The sequence below is a fragment of the Gopherus flavomarginatus genome, chromosome 3 (genome assembly GCF_025201925.1).
Source record: "Gopherus flavomarginatus isolate rGopFla2 chromosome 3, rGopFla2.mat.asm, whole genome shotgun sequence".
Taxonomy (NCBI): domain Eukaryota; kingdom Metazoa; phylum Chordata; order Testudines; family Testudinidae; genus Gopherus; species Gopherus flavomarginatus.
Window position 1 is genome coordinate 221,183,951 of NC_066619.1, and position 18,142 is coordinate 221,202,092.

An 18,142-nucleotide genomic window follows, 5' to 3' on the forward strand; every position below is an offset into this window, starting at 1 on the left:
GTGTTCCTCTTTAGGAGCCATCAGGAATAAAACTTGTAAGATAAAATATTAAAAGGAGTAATGAGGTCTGCATATAGGCTATTGTAGCATTGTTAATGTTAAGCACTAGCAACATGGTCAAGTGAACATATTAGAAGAACTTGATGGCACTGATTAGTAACAGGGCAGTGAGCCTTGCACCTCAGAGTAGCTGAAAGTTATTATTTGATTATTGTGGCGTGGTCTTTGTGAAATTAGTTGGTGTCTCAATTTAGTTCCTAATCTGTAGGTATCTGCATCATAAAAAGTTGTCATCATATTTAGCACCCTGGTTAGCAGTTTCAGTAGAAAGACTTGTGCTTGCATTAAATGAGACATACAGAGTAAGGACTGATGCCTCAGTGCATATTAGAAGGCTGTGAATTGTAGAGCACTCTAATGTGTTGCCCTCTAACTGTGCCATGTAGACTGGTGGCTAAAAAATGTTCATTAGACCCTTTTAGTTCACACCACCAGGACAGCAGTTAGAGCATAACATGTTGCAGCACTCTATAGTTTGCACTGTGGCGCCATGTAGATGAGCCCTAAGTTACTGTCTCACCATTACAGCTAGGAGAGCAAAGTCAGAGTTGAAACTAGCAGTTTTTTTGTTTTGTTCTTTTTATACTGAAGTCACAGCAGAACGTCCAAAATGCTAAAACGTGATGCCAGATTTGGGATTACGCTTCTTTATGGAAAAGAAAATTATATCATTGTATCAATTAGGCTGATACAGTCCTATTACACAGAGAATAAAAAAGAGAAGCCAGTCTACACAAACCAGCCTTCCATATGTTAGCAAATCTTTTCATTGTTTGAGCCTAACAATTCTGAATCAGAGAGAGAGAGAGGAAAAACAACCCCTTTTCACATCTAAAATAGCCTCAGGATTTCTGTCCCCTCTAAACAACAAACTCAGTTCTATATTTAGATTTTTTTTCATAAGTCTGTTTACTTCTTTTATAAGCAGATTTTTGCCATTTTCAGATGCCCAAAAGTATATCCTGAGGTAGTAACAACTGATAACTTGTGACTTTGAGGAAGCCATATAGTTAGGAAAATAGAACATATTAAGTAGAGATATATAGATGGTAAAAATACTCATTTCTCCCATTGTTGGTATTATCATGAGGACATGAAATTGTGCGAATACTTGGGTAAGTGGTTAGGATGAGGTAGTGACTGCTTGACCCTACTTCTCTTTTGGTATTCATTTGTTTTCTTAGGGATAATGAAAGTCTAAATTAGTATCTTTCCATTTTCTGTTCCCCTGCTGTTGTGGGTGTTATGGCCTGCAACATAAGCCCTAGTCAGTATGTTCTGCCTCTGAATTATCTTATATGAATAAATCACTGGCTTTAGCAGACGAACAAGGAAGCTAATGGGGAGAGACTTATTTTTACTCAGCGATCAGAAATTAGTGTCTGTTGATATATAGTGGATAAAGGGGGGTTATTCATCACAGATCATTGATGAGCTAGAGGGATTCACATAAGCCTCTTATTAACAGAACAGTCATTGGACCTTGTGAAGAAGAATCTTAACTTTCAATTAAAAAGTTTTCTAATATATTTTCTTGTGAAGACAGCCTTGATGATGTACACTGATATATACCAGTTGTGAGAGTTAAAAGAAACAAGTAACTGAGTGGAGCAAAGACATGGGGAAAGTAAAGGAGCTCTGTATCTCAGTCTCTCTCTCTCACATACACACTTTTCAAACTGGTGTATTTTATGTAAGCCATAATCAGATATGTTTGGAGTGTACCCCAAAGAATCATCCTCCCCAAAACCTGCAGGACAGCAAAGAAGTTGCTGAATTGTCATACTAGATCAGATCAGTGGTTTGCCTTGTCCAGTCTTGCGGCGGAAGGTGCAAGAAAATCCATAAAGGACAATTATGTAATGAATAGCCCTTAAGGAATTTTCTTCCTAAGGCCGGTTAGTGATTATTTTATCATCTGAGGAATGAGGGTTTATATTACTTGTATTTTTCAATCTTTTTTATCTATAATTGGATGTTCTTATTAGCCATATGAAGGCTGATCACTCTTTGAATCCTACTAAGTCCTTGACCTCAGTAATATCATCTGGCAATGAGTTCCACAGTTTAATCATACCTGTTGTGTCCCAGCCCAGAGTGTGAAGAGCTGCTATTGCCATTGACGCTGGGGCTTTACTTCTGGAATTCCACCATCCCACCACTGTCTAGGAGAAATTATTACAACTCAACTTCCCACTTTCCCTCACAGTCAGGAGCATCTAATTCCTCCACCTCATTCATCCTCTCCACTATCTCACCCTCACAATCGTTCAGGGTAGAATTGGATGCAAAAGAAGAGAACTGCTGAACTAGGGAATAGAGTGGAAAGGCGTATAAAACTGATTGCTGGTTTTGGTGGGAGGAGAATATAGAATTGATGGAAAGTGGTACAGGGATATGGAATTCATCATTTGAGAAATGGAAGACTTTTTTAAGAAGACTGGTGGAAGGATTAATAATTTATCCAAGGATAAACTCTAACTCTCTTTAAATGCTCTTATACTCGGATGGATAATTTTGAGATAGCTTTACAGTGTGCAGGATGCAATGCAGACTAGTGAGGGGTTGAGTCACCACTTGCTCTGCAACCTTGGATGCCTTACAGTGCCTCGCTGCTATAGTCCCCAACCTGGGATGCTCACAACTAATCCAAAGCATGCAGGTCACACCCTGAAGTGTGTGTGTGCTAGACAGCCCTGGTTCAGCAACTCTGAATCCAGCAGCATGTCTATAGCACCAGAGCCTGACTTTGGCTTCCACCAACCTTAATTACAACCAAAAAGGTGACTCCAACACACTCTCAGTACTGAATTTTTCTAAAAATATGCGCTCTGTAATGTCCAACCCACTCCTGGACAGTTCATAAAAATAAGAAGTTTATTCCTCTAAAGACACACAAACTTATTAACTGGAGTAAGTACACTCTTCCATTTAAACATAGCACTGAATTGGTAAATAGTAACATAAAAACAAATTTATTATCAACAGGGTGTAGGTTAAGTGATGCCAAGTAAAATGAATAAAGTTAGAAAGGGTTACGAGCAAATAAAAGTAAAAACACATATAAAAGTCTAAAACTTAATCTAGCAAGTACAAGCTTTGTTCAAGATGGTTTCTCTCACCTGTATTCAGTTCCCAGAGACTTCCGCCCTCCCTCCCTTGGTTGAAGAACCCATCTCTCTTAGCTTGCAAGAGCTCTGTTCCCTTGTATCTGTCTAGTGATAAATGCCAAAGATGGCTTTTGTCTTTGCTTATGTCTTCCAAAATTCAATGACTTTGTTTCAAGAGGCATGATAACCTCATGCTGCTTTACCGTTACTGTAGGCTTCCCTTCCCTCTGTATTTCAGTGAGGCTTCCATTGTTTTGATTCTGCCATGCCTAATTTACATAGGAGACAGGTAAATAGCTGCCTTTTCTCCTGTGTGAGCAGGAACCTGTTTTTCCCTGTTTGGCCACATACTTTAAAACATAATATCATTAAGTATCCATATTTCTTCATATACTGTTATATATATATTTCACAGTGATATTAATCATGAATGTGCCATTAGCTTTCTGAAAATACCTCACTCTATCACTTTATAATACAGTAATATTGGATACAGTCAGCTGATTCAATTACTTATCACTTGAGGTTCCACCTCCAAACACCATCATTATAGCCCAGTATACTTTTGAAATTGATTCTCCTGAGGATTGCCCCTCAAATAAAGTTTATTAAAGCTATTAGGAAGGTGGTGTGGGATATACCATGGTCTTTCTTCCCCCACTTGTTAACTTAATAGCTTTGTTTACCCAGTAGGTAACAATGGACCTTAAGTCTTTTGTCTAAGGCAGACCTGTTTACCAATTCCCCTGACATGCCTGGTTTAGATATCCATAATTCTTAATACCTACCACATACATACATCGTCCAAGAATATTAATGATCAGGAAGTTATTAGTTTTCAAATGATACTTCAAAAGGTATCTACTTTGTACAAGTATCACTGCAGTAGTGTGGTATATATGGAGATATACCAATCTCATAGAGCTGGAAGAGACCTTGAAAGGTCAGCAAGTCCAGCCCCCTGCCTTCACTAGCAGGACCAAGTACTGATTTTACCCCAGATCCCTAAGTGGCCCCCTCAAGAGTTGAATTCACAACCCTGGGTTTAGCAGGCCAATGCTCAAACCACTGAGCTCTCCTTCCCCTCCAGATACCCAACTGTGAATACACAGTTGCTTAGTGACACAATAGCTCTTTGTTAAAATTTCAGCATCACGCTTACAGATGCAATAGCGAAAGATATAATGCATAGAGACCTATTGAAAAATATCACACCAACATGGCATATAGTATTTAATGAGACAACAAACAATCTTTACCACTGCTGGGAATATTAAGAAGAAAAGAAATGGTGTGACTGTACTCTGTTAACCTCTATTAACCAGGAGGAAAAGACAGAACCTAAAAAACAGATTGGGCTTTAAGGGTAATTGGATCAGCAAAAACTAAAAATCCATTAGCTTTTTTTAAAAAAAAAAAGACTTCTAGTTGCTGCTGAGTAGACTAGAACTTACCTTTAGTAATCAATTTAATTACTACGTTACACAACTTGGTTTTGTCAGAAAAGACAATCGTTACTGTAAAGGCAAAATCAGGGTTTGGCTACACTTGCAGGTGTGCATGCAGCGCTGGGAGTTAAAGATGTCTTCGTAAAGCTGTGTAGGGAAAGCGCTGCAGCACATTTGCAGCGGTGTTGGGAGTGGTGCACTATGGGCAGCTATCCCACAGAGCACCTCTTCCCATTCTGGTGCCGTGGGTTGTGGGAAGGGGGCGGAGGGTGTGGGTCATTCTGCTTCCTGTCCCAATGCCCTGTGATGCATCGCTTCACATCCCAGCAATCCCTGTTTTTCCATCCACCTTTGGCACCATCTTGACACTCTCAACGGTTTGTGCACAGCACGATTTCTGTGGGAAATGGAGCCCGAACTGCTGAGGAATATGTTGACGAGTCTCGCCAGCACATCACGTTTGGCAGTTGAGCTATTCCTTAAGATCCAAAGTGATGAGGAGTCCAACGATGATAGCGAGTCGCGTGACGCGTACAACATGAAATTGCTTGTGGCATTCATGGAAATGCTCAGCGCCGTGGAACGCCACTTTTGGGCTCGGGAAACAAGCACTAAGTGGTGGGATCACATCGTCATGGAAGTCTGAGATGATGAGCAGTGGCTGCAGAACTTTCGGATGAGAAAAGCCACTTTCATGGGTGTCATAAACAGATAGCTAAGGGTTAATGTCTCTTTCACCTATAAAAGGGTTAACAAACAGTGACCTGAAACAACTGACCAGAGGACCAATCAGGAGACAAAATACTTTCAAAACTGCGTGGAGGGAAGTTTGGGTGTGAGTTCTTTGTTCTTTGTCTTGGTTCGGTGACCCTCTCAGTTATGAGAGTGATCTCTCTATCTCCAGGCTTTCTAATCTTCTGTTTCCAAGTTGTAAGTACAAGGATAGTAAGACAATAGGTTTATATTCTTTTTTGTTGTATTTACATGTGTTTAGTTGCTGGAATGTTTTAAATTGTATTCTTTTTTGATAAGGCTGTTTATTTATTTTTTCTTTTAAGCAATTAACCCTGTATATTGTCACCTTGATACAAAGACCAATTTTATGTCTTTTTCTTTTTTTTCCCTCTCTTCACTCTGTTTTTGTTGTTTTTCCAGTTCTCGTTGGTGGGCTGCATCTTTGGCTTCTTGTTCTCTTTTATAGGCTGCTAGTTTGATGTTTTCTTCCCTTTCTTTCAGCTCCACCTCTTTTTCTCTTTTTTCCATTTGTCGCCTGTGGTCTGCTTCTTTGATTTGTTCCTCTGCCGCACTTTTTGCCTTGGAAGTCATGGTTCCTGTTTTCTTGTGTTGGGGTGCCCTCTGGTGTTTATTGTTGGGAGTGCTGGTTCTCTGTTGTCTCCTGGGGTCTGCCTAGCAACAGTGCCTTTTTTTTTCTTCCTCTAGCTAATCTTTTAAATGTAAAGTAAACCAGAAAAACCACTTTATTTGTATGTGTGTTTTGCTGGGTACTTGACTCTCAATCGGAGTGCTATAGTTTAACAAAAGACCCTTTGTCAACCTTAATAGTTCCTTGCTTAATATGCAAGCCAAACTGCAACCAGAGAACAGAAAAAAAAATTCTCTCTGGCTCTGTTTAAAACCACCCTTTCTCTCTGCATAAAAGCCCTAGCAGAGAAAAGGAAAATAATATTCCTACTGGCTTTTGGATCTTATCTTTCCACACCGCTGCCACTCATGTCATAACTCTCCTACTCAGATCTGAACCTTAGAGTTCAGAACATGAGAAGCTAGCATGAAACCTCCAAACTTAATTACCAGCTTGGATCTGATATCGCTGCCACCAGCCAGAAGATACCAGTGTCTGGCTCACTCTGGTCCCCCCAAAACCTTCCCTGGGGGGACCCCAAGACTCAGATGCCCTGAGTCTCACCACAAAGGGAAATAACCCACTTCCCTTCCCCCTCTTTACCTCCTCCCAGATTTCCCTGCCCTGGGTACTCTAGGAGATTCCCTGCTTCAAGTCCTTGAAACACCGCACCAAGAAATCAAATATTTCTCTCCCCTCACCCAGAGGTTATGCAAATTCAGGCTTAGTAAATCTAACACAAAGAGATTCTCTCTTCCCCCCTGTCTTCTTCCTCCCACCAATTCCCTGGTGAGCTGCAGACTCAATCCCCTTGAGCCCCCACTAAAAAAAAATCCAACAGGTCTTAAAGAGAAAGCTTTATATAAAAAGAAAGAAAAAGACATAAAATTGGTCTCTGTATCAAGGTGACAATATACAGGGTTAATTGCTTAAAAGAAAAAATAAATAAACAGCCTTATCCAAAAAGAATACAATTTAAAACATTCCAGCAACTAAACACATGTAAATACAACAAAAAAGAATATAAACCTATTGTCTTACTATCCTTGTACTTACAACTTGGAAACAGAAGATTAGAAAGCCTGGAGATAGAGAGATCACTCTCATAGCCGAGAGGGTCACCGAACCAAGACAAAGAACAAAGAACTCACACCCAAACTTCCCTCCACGCAGTTTTGAAAGTATTTTGTCTCCTGATTGGTCCTCTGGTCAGTTGTTTCAGGTCACTGTTTTTTAACCCTTTTATAGGTGAAAGAGACATTAACTCTTAGCTATCTGTTTATGACAATGGGACTGTGTGCTGAGCTCGCCCCCACCCTGCAGCGCAAGGACACAAGATTGAGAGCTGCCCTGCCAGTGGAGAAGCGGGTGGCTATTGCAATCTGGAAGCTGGCAACTCCAGACAGCTACCGATCGGTCGGGAACCAGTTTGGAGTGGGAAAGTCGACGGTTGGAATTGTGTTGATGCAAGTTTGCAGGGCCATTAATTGCATCCTGCTAAGAAGAACCGTGATTCTGGGGAATGTGCAGGACATTGTGGATGGCTTTGCACAAATGGGTTTCCCTAACTGTGGAAGGGCGATAGATGGGACGCATATTCCTATTCTGGCACCATCCCACCCAGCATCTGAGTACATTAATCGGAAGGGGTATTTCTCCATGGTTCTCCAGGCGCTTGTGGATCACCATGAGCGTTTCATTGACATTAACACAGGCTGGCCCTGAAAGGTGCATGATGCACACATCTTTCGAAACACTGGCCTCTTCAGGAAGCTTGTCATAAACAGATAGCTAAGGGTTAATGTCTCTTTCACCTGGAAAGGAGTAACCTGAAACACCTGACCAGAGGACCAATCAGGAAACAAGACTTTTTCAAATCTGGGTGGATGGAAGTTTGTGTGTGAGTTCTTTGTCTTGTGTCTGTCCCTCTCGGCTATGGGAAGGATTTTTCTATCTCCTGCTTTCTAATCTTCTGTTTCAAAGTTGTAAGTACAAAGATAGGTTTGGTTTTTTTTGTATTTACATGTGTGTAGTTGCTGGAGTGCTTTGAATTGTATTCTTTTTGAATAAGGCTATTTATTCAATATTCTTTTAAGCAATTGACCCTGTATTTGTCACCTTAATACAGAGAGACCATTTTTATGTATTTTTTCTTTCTTTTTTACATAAAGCTTTCTTTTTAAGACCTGTTGGAGCTTTTCTTTAGTGGGGAACTCCAGGGAATTGAGTCTGTAGCTCACCAGGGAATTGGTGGGAGGAAGAAGTCAGGGGGATATCTGTGTGTGTTAGATTTACTAGCCTGACTTTGCATTCCCTCTGGGTAAAGAGGGAAGTACTTGTGTTTCCAGGACTGGAAATAGGAGAGGGTGAAGTCCCTCTGTTTAGATTCACGGAGCTTGCTTCTGTGTATCTCTCCAGGAACCCAGGGAGGGAACACCTGGAGGGGGGAAGGGAAATGGTTTATTCCCCTTTGTTGTGAGACTCAAGGAATTTGGGTCTTGGGGTCCCCAGGGAAGGTTTTTGGGGGGACCAGAGTGCCCCAAAACACTCTAATTTTTTGGGTGGTGGCAGCTTTACCAGGTCCAAGCTGGTAACTAAGCTTGGAGGTTTTCATGCTAACCCCCATATTTTGGAGGCTAAGGTCCAAATCTGGGAATAGGTTATGACAAAGCTGCAGGCCAGGACTTTTTTCCCAGATCGGAAGATCACAGTAGGGGACATCGAAATGCCCATTGTGATCCTTGGAGACCCCACTTACCCGTTAATGCCATGGCTCATGAAACCATATACAGAGAACTTTGACAGGAGCAAGAACCGGTTCAACTACAGGCTGAGCCGGTGCCGAATGACTGTGGAGTGTGCTTTTGGCCGTTTAAAGGGGCATGGGCAATCTTTGTATGGGAAGCTAGACTTGGGGGAAAGCAGCATCCCCGCGGTTATATCAGCATGCTGTGCCCTCCATAATATTTGTGAAAGGAAGAGTGAAAGATTCAGTCAGGCATGGACCTCCGAGGTTCAACACCTGGAGGCTGAATTTGCACAGCCAGAGAGCAGGGCTACTAGAGAGGCCCAGTACAGGGCTGCAAGGATTAGGGATGCCTTGAGGGAGGAATTTGAGGCTGAAAACCAACAGTATTGTTTGGTGCCTTGCACGGGAGTGAAGTGCAGTGGTTACAACTTTAGTAGGAATCTGTGTTTCCTAAGCTGATTTGCAGTGCCTGTTTCTTTCCTTTGCTAAGGTATCTTTGACTTGCTGCAATAATAAAGACTGTTTTCAAAGCCAAGAATTCATTTATTGAAAAGAAAATTACTTTATTGATAGACACACAAGTTTTTGGGAACCTAAAAGGGCAGGGAGGTGAGGTGGTGAACTGTACAGTCACAGGTTTGAATATGTCCTGTATGGAGTGCTGCACTTCAGGATGGCTATACTGCATGGTGGTGGGGGTTGAGTGCAAAGAGTAAGGGTCATAGTTCTCAGGGCTGGTTGGTGAACGTACAGGTGTTGGAGGCAGCTGGTGGTGGTAAGAACCTGGATGCTGGGGAAAGGGGTTTTGAACTGACATTGGGGCACAAGGGAAAGAGCTTTGGGATGGAGGGTGGCGGGCACGGTAGTGCTCTGTCTGCATGGCTATGAGCTCCTGGATAGAGTCCACTTGGCGCGCCAGGATGCTTATCAGCTGCTTTGTGCCTTTCTTCCTGTCCGCTGCATTTTTCTGGCAGATCCTGCTTTCCCTTTCCCTCCAGTCCTGCACTTTTTAATTCTCTGTGACAGAGTGCTTCATAATTGCTTGCAGCATGTCTTTTTTGCTTTTTCGCGGGTTCTTCTGGAGGTTTTGTAGTCTTTGAGACGTTGATAATACGGACAGCCGAGATCTCGAGGTTGCTTCTGTAAAGGCAAAAAATGCAACACTTAACAGAGGCAGCATTGTTTATACCAGACGGTTATTCCCATACAGTTAAGGAGTGTAACAGTCTTCACAATAGCATGATTTTTCCATCCCAAAGAGAGTGCACATAACCCACGGGAGCTGCCCCCGTGAGTAAGGGGGACTGATTGCTTCAGGGCTCTACTGTCCTCAGGGTTTCTGTGCATTGGGGAAAGCAAACAGCTGCCGGGGGGACCAACACTGAACGCTATCCCAACATTTTCCATGGGAGTTGATCCTGGAAGATATCTCGCTGCTGCAGGTCACCTGAGAAGCGCGGGAGGGTCTTCTACAGCAATGCGGATTCTGGCCTGGCCCCTATGCAGCTTGCCTGTGTGCAGCAATGGTCCCCTCACCCCTCGCGGCATAGTGGCGCGGACACGTTAGCCTGACTGGGACAAGGACCACAGTGGCTCTCCCAATAAACTTGCGCAAGCGCATTGCCCACGCTCTGGCTGAAATTTTTGAAGAGATTACCAAGGCCGATTACCGCAACATGATAGACCACGTCAATGCGCTATTCCGCATCTAGGCATGCATTCATGCAGCCATAACCCTCCCTCCTCTCCCAAAAAATTTCCATCATGCAAATAAAAGCCACTTACCAGGAACCTGCTCCTCTGTTTGTCCTTCACCAAGTACCAGCTGCTGCGACTGGCTACCTCCCTCCTGGCTTGAGAAAAGCTCCTGGCTGCATGCCTCCAGGGACTCCGGGGTGTCTGCCCCACCCTAGTACCCTCAATCTTGCTTTCCTCCTCCTCCTCCTCCCCCCGCTCTGAAGTGTCCATCGTGGTCCTCGGAGTGGTGGTGGGGTCACCCTCAAGTATCGCGTCCAGCTCTTTGTAAAAACAGCAGGTCGTAGGGGCAGCACCAGGGCGACGGTTTCCCTTGTGGGCTTTGCAATGGGCACTCCACAGCTCCTTCACTTTAACCCTTCATTGCAGCGCGTCCCGGTCATGGCCCCTTTCCAGCATGGCCCTTGATATCTGCCCATAGGTATTGTAATTCCTACAGCAGGAGCGCAGCTGGGACTGCACAGCATCCTCCCCCCAAACACTGATGAGGACCAGCAACTCGCCATTGCTCCATGCTGGGGCTCGTTTGCCACGTGGAGCCATGGTCACTTGGAAAGATTCACTGATTGCACTCCACACCTGGCTGAGCAAACAGGAAAGGGATTTTTAAAATTCCCGGGGCATTTAAAGGGTGGGTCACCTGAGGCCAGGGCAGTAGAGTTTGAACTGATGAGCAGAGTGGCTGAACAGGCATTCTGGGATATCTCCGAATACCTTTGGAGGCCAATAACAGTGCTTTTGGTGGCCATACTGGCAGAGCAGCACTGCATCAGCAGCGCTATAGTCATTATTCCCCAGGCCAAGGTGGAGTACAACCAGCACTGTAGCCAGGGAGATACAGTGCTGTATGTGCCTTGCAAGTGTGGACGGTGAGTGAGTTGCAGCACTGTAAAGCCACCACCAGCGCTGCAACTCTCCGGTGTAGCCAAGCCCTGTTTATTTTGGCTGCTGAAGGAGTCATAGATGAATATAGCAATCAAAAATTTGTGTAATTAGAATATTGGAGTTATTTCCCCGCACATAGTAACACCACACCTTTTCCGCAATACCTTGTTTGGATATTTTGTTTATACATTCATTGCCTGGGAGTGTAATATACTGCAATGTCTGAGTCTAAATTTAGGTGTTTTACATCTCAGTTTTGCAGAGATTAGGAACAATGGGGAGGGGCAGCCCTCTCAGCGTAATCATCTCAAGAGATATATCCTGTTTCCGGGCCAACAAAGCTGTTGAAATGTAGTCTTTGATACATGAGAAAGAGAGTTATTAGACTTATAAGGTCCCAATCCTTGCTTTCATGCAGGTGGACCCATATGTCTGCATAGAGCCTCACTGAGATCAAAGAGGTTCTTGCAGGACTGGGGCCTAAAATGAAGCTCCAAATAAAGGGGTGAACTAGAGTCCTTTGTTTCTACTTAATATCCCAACTCTTCATAGAGGTATGATGGTAGCAGGCTAGGGACAGCGTATGTATTTGGAAGTTTGGAATGAAGGAATAAAATAGAGTATACTTATACAAAATATTTTAATAAAATAGACAAAGATGTAAATGCCTCTCAATGCCTGTTACAGCTATGAAAATGTTGAGTTTTTAAAATATCAAAAGGCAACAGAACTAAAGTGGATATTATAGAAATATTTATCTCTTTATAAACTAATAAACTGATTTCTTATACGCTGTCCTCTCTTTGAGGATTTCATGTTTTTCTTTTCCTTTTCCTATGATAGATCTGATACGTTTTAACTAAAGTATGTTACTGCTAAGGTTTTACAAAGAGAGAAGTAAATCCCATGCAATTGTATCCAAGAAAGGCAGGGAATGTAACATTTTAGTGGAAAATTCCTATTAAAAAGGATTAATGGGATGATAGCAATTGTAAATGTGCCTATGAAATTTTCTTCTGTATATTTATGAATGCAGGAGCATTTATTTGTGTGTACATTTTTCTTTCAATACTTTCAAGAATTTTACTAATTTGTTTAAACATGCGTTGTTTTTCATAATGGTGAAAATGGAATATTATGGATCTTATTCTGATTTCTGAAGCTATTCATACTTTATATTTGTTACTTTTCCATGCCAGTTTGTATTTCCCATGTTCTTTAAGAAGTGTAAATTCTGGAGTGTGGTCTCCTCTTCAGTAGAGCACATGAGAGGGACATGGCTAAACTTCCCTATTTCAGCTACAGTTGTGGTACACCTACCCTTTATTTTTTAACCTCTTCTAGTTAAAGTTCATAAAGTGTAGCCTCATGTGTAATTTAAATGAGTCATTACTAGGTATCTTATAAATATGTATCTAATACATGGGGTAAACCAGAATACTCTCCCAAGATGCTCTTCGCGTTAAATGGACTCTCCTCAGGAACCGCTTCAAAGATCAATTCCCCCGTCCATAAAAAAATAAGTTTACATTGTCTGCTATGTGCCAGCTGTTTGCAGTTGTACTGTTACATTATGTATGATTTTTTGGCTGCTTATTGCTTCAACGTATTGCGTAGTGTTCCATTAGTGATTTTCAATTTCATGCTAAGCTTTGCAATTTATTAGTGTTATTTAGGGAAGTGTACTATTATTTTGCATATTTTATATCCTATTTAATTAGTTATTCATATGATCTAACATTTAAGTATTGGGGATCAATAAGACCTCTACAATGTTTACATGTTCATAGTCTTAAAAAAAAAAAACGGCAAATCATACAGCAAGCCCTAATGTTTGTTGTGGGGGGCGGGATGTTGGTGTTTTCAAGGCACTTTCACAACTTATTCTCCATTTTGTGTGAATATGTGAATAACTGATATTTGCTGATTATGAAATAATAATTTAATGGGTATGCATGCTGTAGATTCCTGAAAATAACTCACTTATATATTGATCACCTAATTGCTCCCATGTGGATCACAGCAAGTTGATTTTGATGTTTCAGTGCAGTAGCTGTGAATGTAAAAAGACCCAAATTTAGAGCTGAAGCTAAATACTGAATACCTCCAGGGAGTTGACCTCAGCTCCTAAAGGAAGAGGACCAAACCTAAATTCTTATTTTTTCATACCTGCACCCTTTTTCAAATGGGCAGTACAAAGAAGGTACAGTACTAATTTGGACAAATTTAATCCTGCTCCTTTAGAGCTGGAAGAAAAATACAAACAAAATTGGCGACTCTTTGTTTGAATTTTTAAATGAATTTATTTCATGAATGTGTATGCTTTTTGTGCCTGCTTTCCACTAAAATTTAGGCATTTGAGTTTTCCTGAGAGATATCTTAATTGAAAGAGAATTTCAAAGTTACGTGATTTAGTGTTCGCAGAAAAAAAAATGTAAATGAACATATCATTTGATCTGGGAGTGCTAACATATTCAAAAAGAAAAAAAAACAATATCTTGTGATTTATCTATGCATCACAGTTAAGGAAAACACCTGAAATTCTGAATATCCAGTCAAAACACTCAAAAATGCATTGGTCTAATACATTTTTAAAAAAGAATACAGTTGTGAAAATCTCAGTCCGTTTGCAGATATTCTGTTAGGAGAAAGAGAGTTTAAAGTAGTCCAATAAATGCTAACGTCTGAATTGTTCTCTTTAGTCTTGTAAAAATACCTCCTGAGATATGAAAGAGCAGGTATTGGTTGTTGGTATTTAATAATGGGTCCTGGGACTACTGGTTCCATAGTTGAGACTATGGTAGAATTTACATTTTAATCCTGATTTGAAACTTTTCATGCTCATAATAGATTTTTGAGCTTTGTTTTTGTGAAAACACTTGAAAGCTAATGTGTATTTTCTCATCATGGGAAAAATGTTTAAGAAATGTTTAGGTTAATTGGGACAGGGCATTTTTGAGATGGACAGTCTAGGAGAATCACTTTTCAGTTGTTGAAAAGTCTTTTTAGGTTTTTATTTATATCCACTCATAATTCAAAACAGCTTAGTCTAAAACCTTTGCATATGTTCTATATGTTAGTCATCAGCAAGCGGTAATGAATAGACCTTTTTATTAATGTTTAGTGACAAATGTTTGTATTAATATAAATCAGATTTTGAACCCCTGGGGGTTACATGAAGGTGTGTGTATATATTCTGTTTTGTATAAGATTTCTGGATAAACTTAGGAATAATATGGAAAATGTCTGGAAAGTTCCTAGGTTCACACAATGTATTAGTTGGTTTCAGAGTAGCAACCGTGTTAGTCTGTATCCGCAAAAAGAATAGGAGTACTTGTTAGTCTCTAAGGTGCCACAAGTACTCTTGTATTAGTTGGGAAGATACTGGATCTTATAAGCAGATATGTCAGTGCTACAGCCTTTCACCATTTACATGTCTACGGGGAAAACCTGTCAGTGCACAGGGAAATTTCAGATCAACTGTACTCCCTACTCCTCTGCCTCCTGGAGGAAGGCAGCCCATCAGAGGTGCTGGATATATTGAGGGGACTTGTTCCTTCCTCAGCATGTGGAGAAGGCAGAGCTCCTTCCTTTCTTCCTTCCTGCTCTCTTAAAATGCCAGGTGAGCCCTGAATCATGGAGTCTTTCTGTTACCCAGCTGGCTCTGCTGCTCCTCCTCACTGATTCCCAGCACTAACCTTTTCCTGGGAGGGATGAGGAAACTCCTTTCTGGACTAGCCCCCATGTCTGTCCCGCCTTCAGCCTGTCCCAGCACAAGTTATGCAGGGAACAGGAAATAAAGGGAGCGGAGCAGAGCAAAGGGGCAGGAAATAGCAGCAACAGAATCTGAAGAGGTGCATTAGGAGAGTGAAACTGGTATTGGACAGATTAATCCATGGAGGGAGAGGTAAGTAATTAATGGGGGTGAAGTAAATGAATTCATATGGAGTGTTTTAGAGATAGGAGATTAATTTGGGGCATGGGGGAGGGCTTGATTGACGAAGCTGTACCAATGCAACCCTTAATGTGGGCAAGCAAAGCTACTGTTTACATTGGTGGAGTTTACTGCTACCTGAAACCCTTGGTAAAGCCCCAGTGGTGACAATCATGGCTTTGCCTGTCTACATGGAGGGTTGCCCTGGTACAGCTACACCTATAGCTATAACTGGCACAAATGCCCAGTCTAGATGATATCTTGTTAAATTTAGGTAAATATATGCAAATTTGCACATATTTCTACAAATATGTGCACATCCAAAACTACAAAGAAAATTGTTTGGATATATGCCTGTATGTGTAATTTCAGTGAGGCAAATAGCTACAGATTATTAAGAATGTAGAGGTAATTCAGTAGTCTGTGCTGTAAGATAAATAGTTGTGGTTCATAGTGCTTACAATCTCTGCGGATGTAGCTGGTAGAGCTTGTAAACCCCATGATGGAAATATCTACATATCCATATTCTGTTGTTTTTAAAGCACTGCAGGCACAGGTGACAGAAATTGTAAGTTCTGTTGGAAACAAAGCTATGGCTCACAACATTTTCAAACTCCTTTGGCAGAGTCAGTATAGCTTGTAAGACTTGAGGAGAAATAGATATGGTTAATGGCACTTACAAATTCTGCTGGCTCAGGTGGCCAACTCTGTAGATGCTGTGAGAAAAATAGCTGTGGTTCACAATGCATTGAAACTCTTTTTGCTATAAGCAATGGCACTTACAGCTCTGATGATACAGCCAAGAGAGCAGAATTCTGGACATTAGTTTTTCAGATGTCATTTGAAAAAAAAATCCATGCAATAAATCGCATGAAAACTCAGTGTGACTACCTCAGGTGGTAGATGGAAGCCTGAATCAGCCCTCTCAGGATTTGAGCCTATGGTCTCAGTGAGTCTTGGTATTTCATTTCATATCCTTAAACTGCACAGTCAACACAAAAACATGCAAAATGCCTTTCTTATCAAATTGTGCAAATGGTGAGTTATACAAGAAGTAAATGAAAGAGTATTGCTCTGTAATTGAATGTACTAAGGTACTTTGTTCATAGACAAACATGGATATTTGAGTATCTGTACACCAGAAGATAGCATTAGAAAAATTGCTCATGGTAGGGCCCGTTCAAACCCTACTGACATCAGTCAGAAGACTTCCATTTGCTTTTTTCTTGTTGTTCCTCCACAGCAACACCATCCTTGAGAATAATAATGAATTTTCTGCCATACTTGGTTAGTTCTGTTTAATAGTTGATGTATGGTGAATTGATTTTTAATATTGTCGTGACTAAGATCGGAGATTGAGTGAAGTGTTGGTATGCCTCATGAGTTTAGAAGACTTTCTTGGAGGTAGAAATAAATAAAAAACAGTGGGAAGAGAGAGAAATTCCTCTGAGACATGCAGTATGTTGTTCTGCCAACCATTCTTTACTACTTGAGTGTTACCCAAGAGCAGATGTCTACCAGTTGGAAGTGCTGAGGCAGGAACTGTAGTGTGTGAGATGTGGGAGGAGTAAGTGGCTTTGATAATTTGGAGGTTTTGAGTTTTTGGAGAGATGTGAAAATTAAGTAGCTAATTTCTTGTTTCTCCTCCCAAGGTAAACATTATACATATTGCTTAGAAAGTTGAGGGGGGGCTACAAAGCCTGGCCTTTGCAAATTATTCCCTAGGATTCTACAGGGGTTCTAGACAGTAAAATAAGTTTTTCCTTCATTTTAAAAAAGTAAATATGTAAAATATATGCTTTTTAAAAATCTAGAAAAACTATTATTTTTTTCCAATTTTTCCATCAAATATTTTTTTCACGGGGCTCTGGGTTTAATATCCCAAATGACATTGTGGAAATTATTTTGATATTAGAAGCATAAGAAGATAATTAATGTTGTTAAGAACATAAGAATGGTCATACTGGGTCAGACCAAAGGTCCATCTAGCCCAGTATCCTGTCTTCTGACAGTGGCCAATGCCAGCTGCCCCAGAGGGATTGAACAGTAATCATCAAGTGATTGATCCCCTATCGCCCATTCCCAGTTTCTGGCAAACAGAGGCTAGGGACAACATCCCTGCCCATCCTGGCTAATAGCCATTAATGGACCTATCTTTTGTGAACTTATCTAGTTCTTTTTTGAACCCTGTTATAGTCTTGGCCTTCACAGCATCCTCTGGCAGGGAGTTCCACAGGTTGACTGTGTGAAAAAATACTTCCTTTTGTTTGTGTTAAACCTGCTGCCTATTAATTTCATGTGGTGGCCCCTAGTTCTTGTGTTATGACAAGGAGTAAATAACGCTTCCTTATTTACTTTCTCCACACCAGTCATGATTTCATAGACCTCTATCATATCCCCCCATCATCGTCTCTTTTCCAAGTTGAAAAGTCAGTCTTATTAATCTTTCCTCCTACAACAGCTGTTCCATACCCTTAATCATTTTTGTTGCCCTTTTCGGAACCTTTTCCGATATCCTTTTTGAGATGGGGCAACCTCATCTGCACACAGTATTCAAGATGTGGGCATACCATGGAGGCAGTATGAGTACCATATATGGAGGCAGTATGATATTTTTTGTCTCATTATCTATCCCTTTCTTGATGATTCCCAATATTCTGTTTGCTTTTTTGACTGCTGCTGCACACTGAGTGGATGTTTTCAGAGAACTATCCACAATGACTCCAAGATTTCTTTCTTTAGTGGTAACAGCTAATTTAGACTCCATCATTGTATATGTATAGTTGGGATTAAGTTTTCCAATGTGCGCTACTTTGCATTTATCAACACTGAATTTCA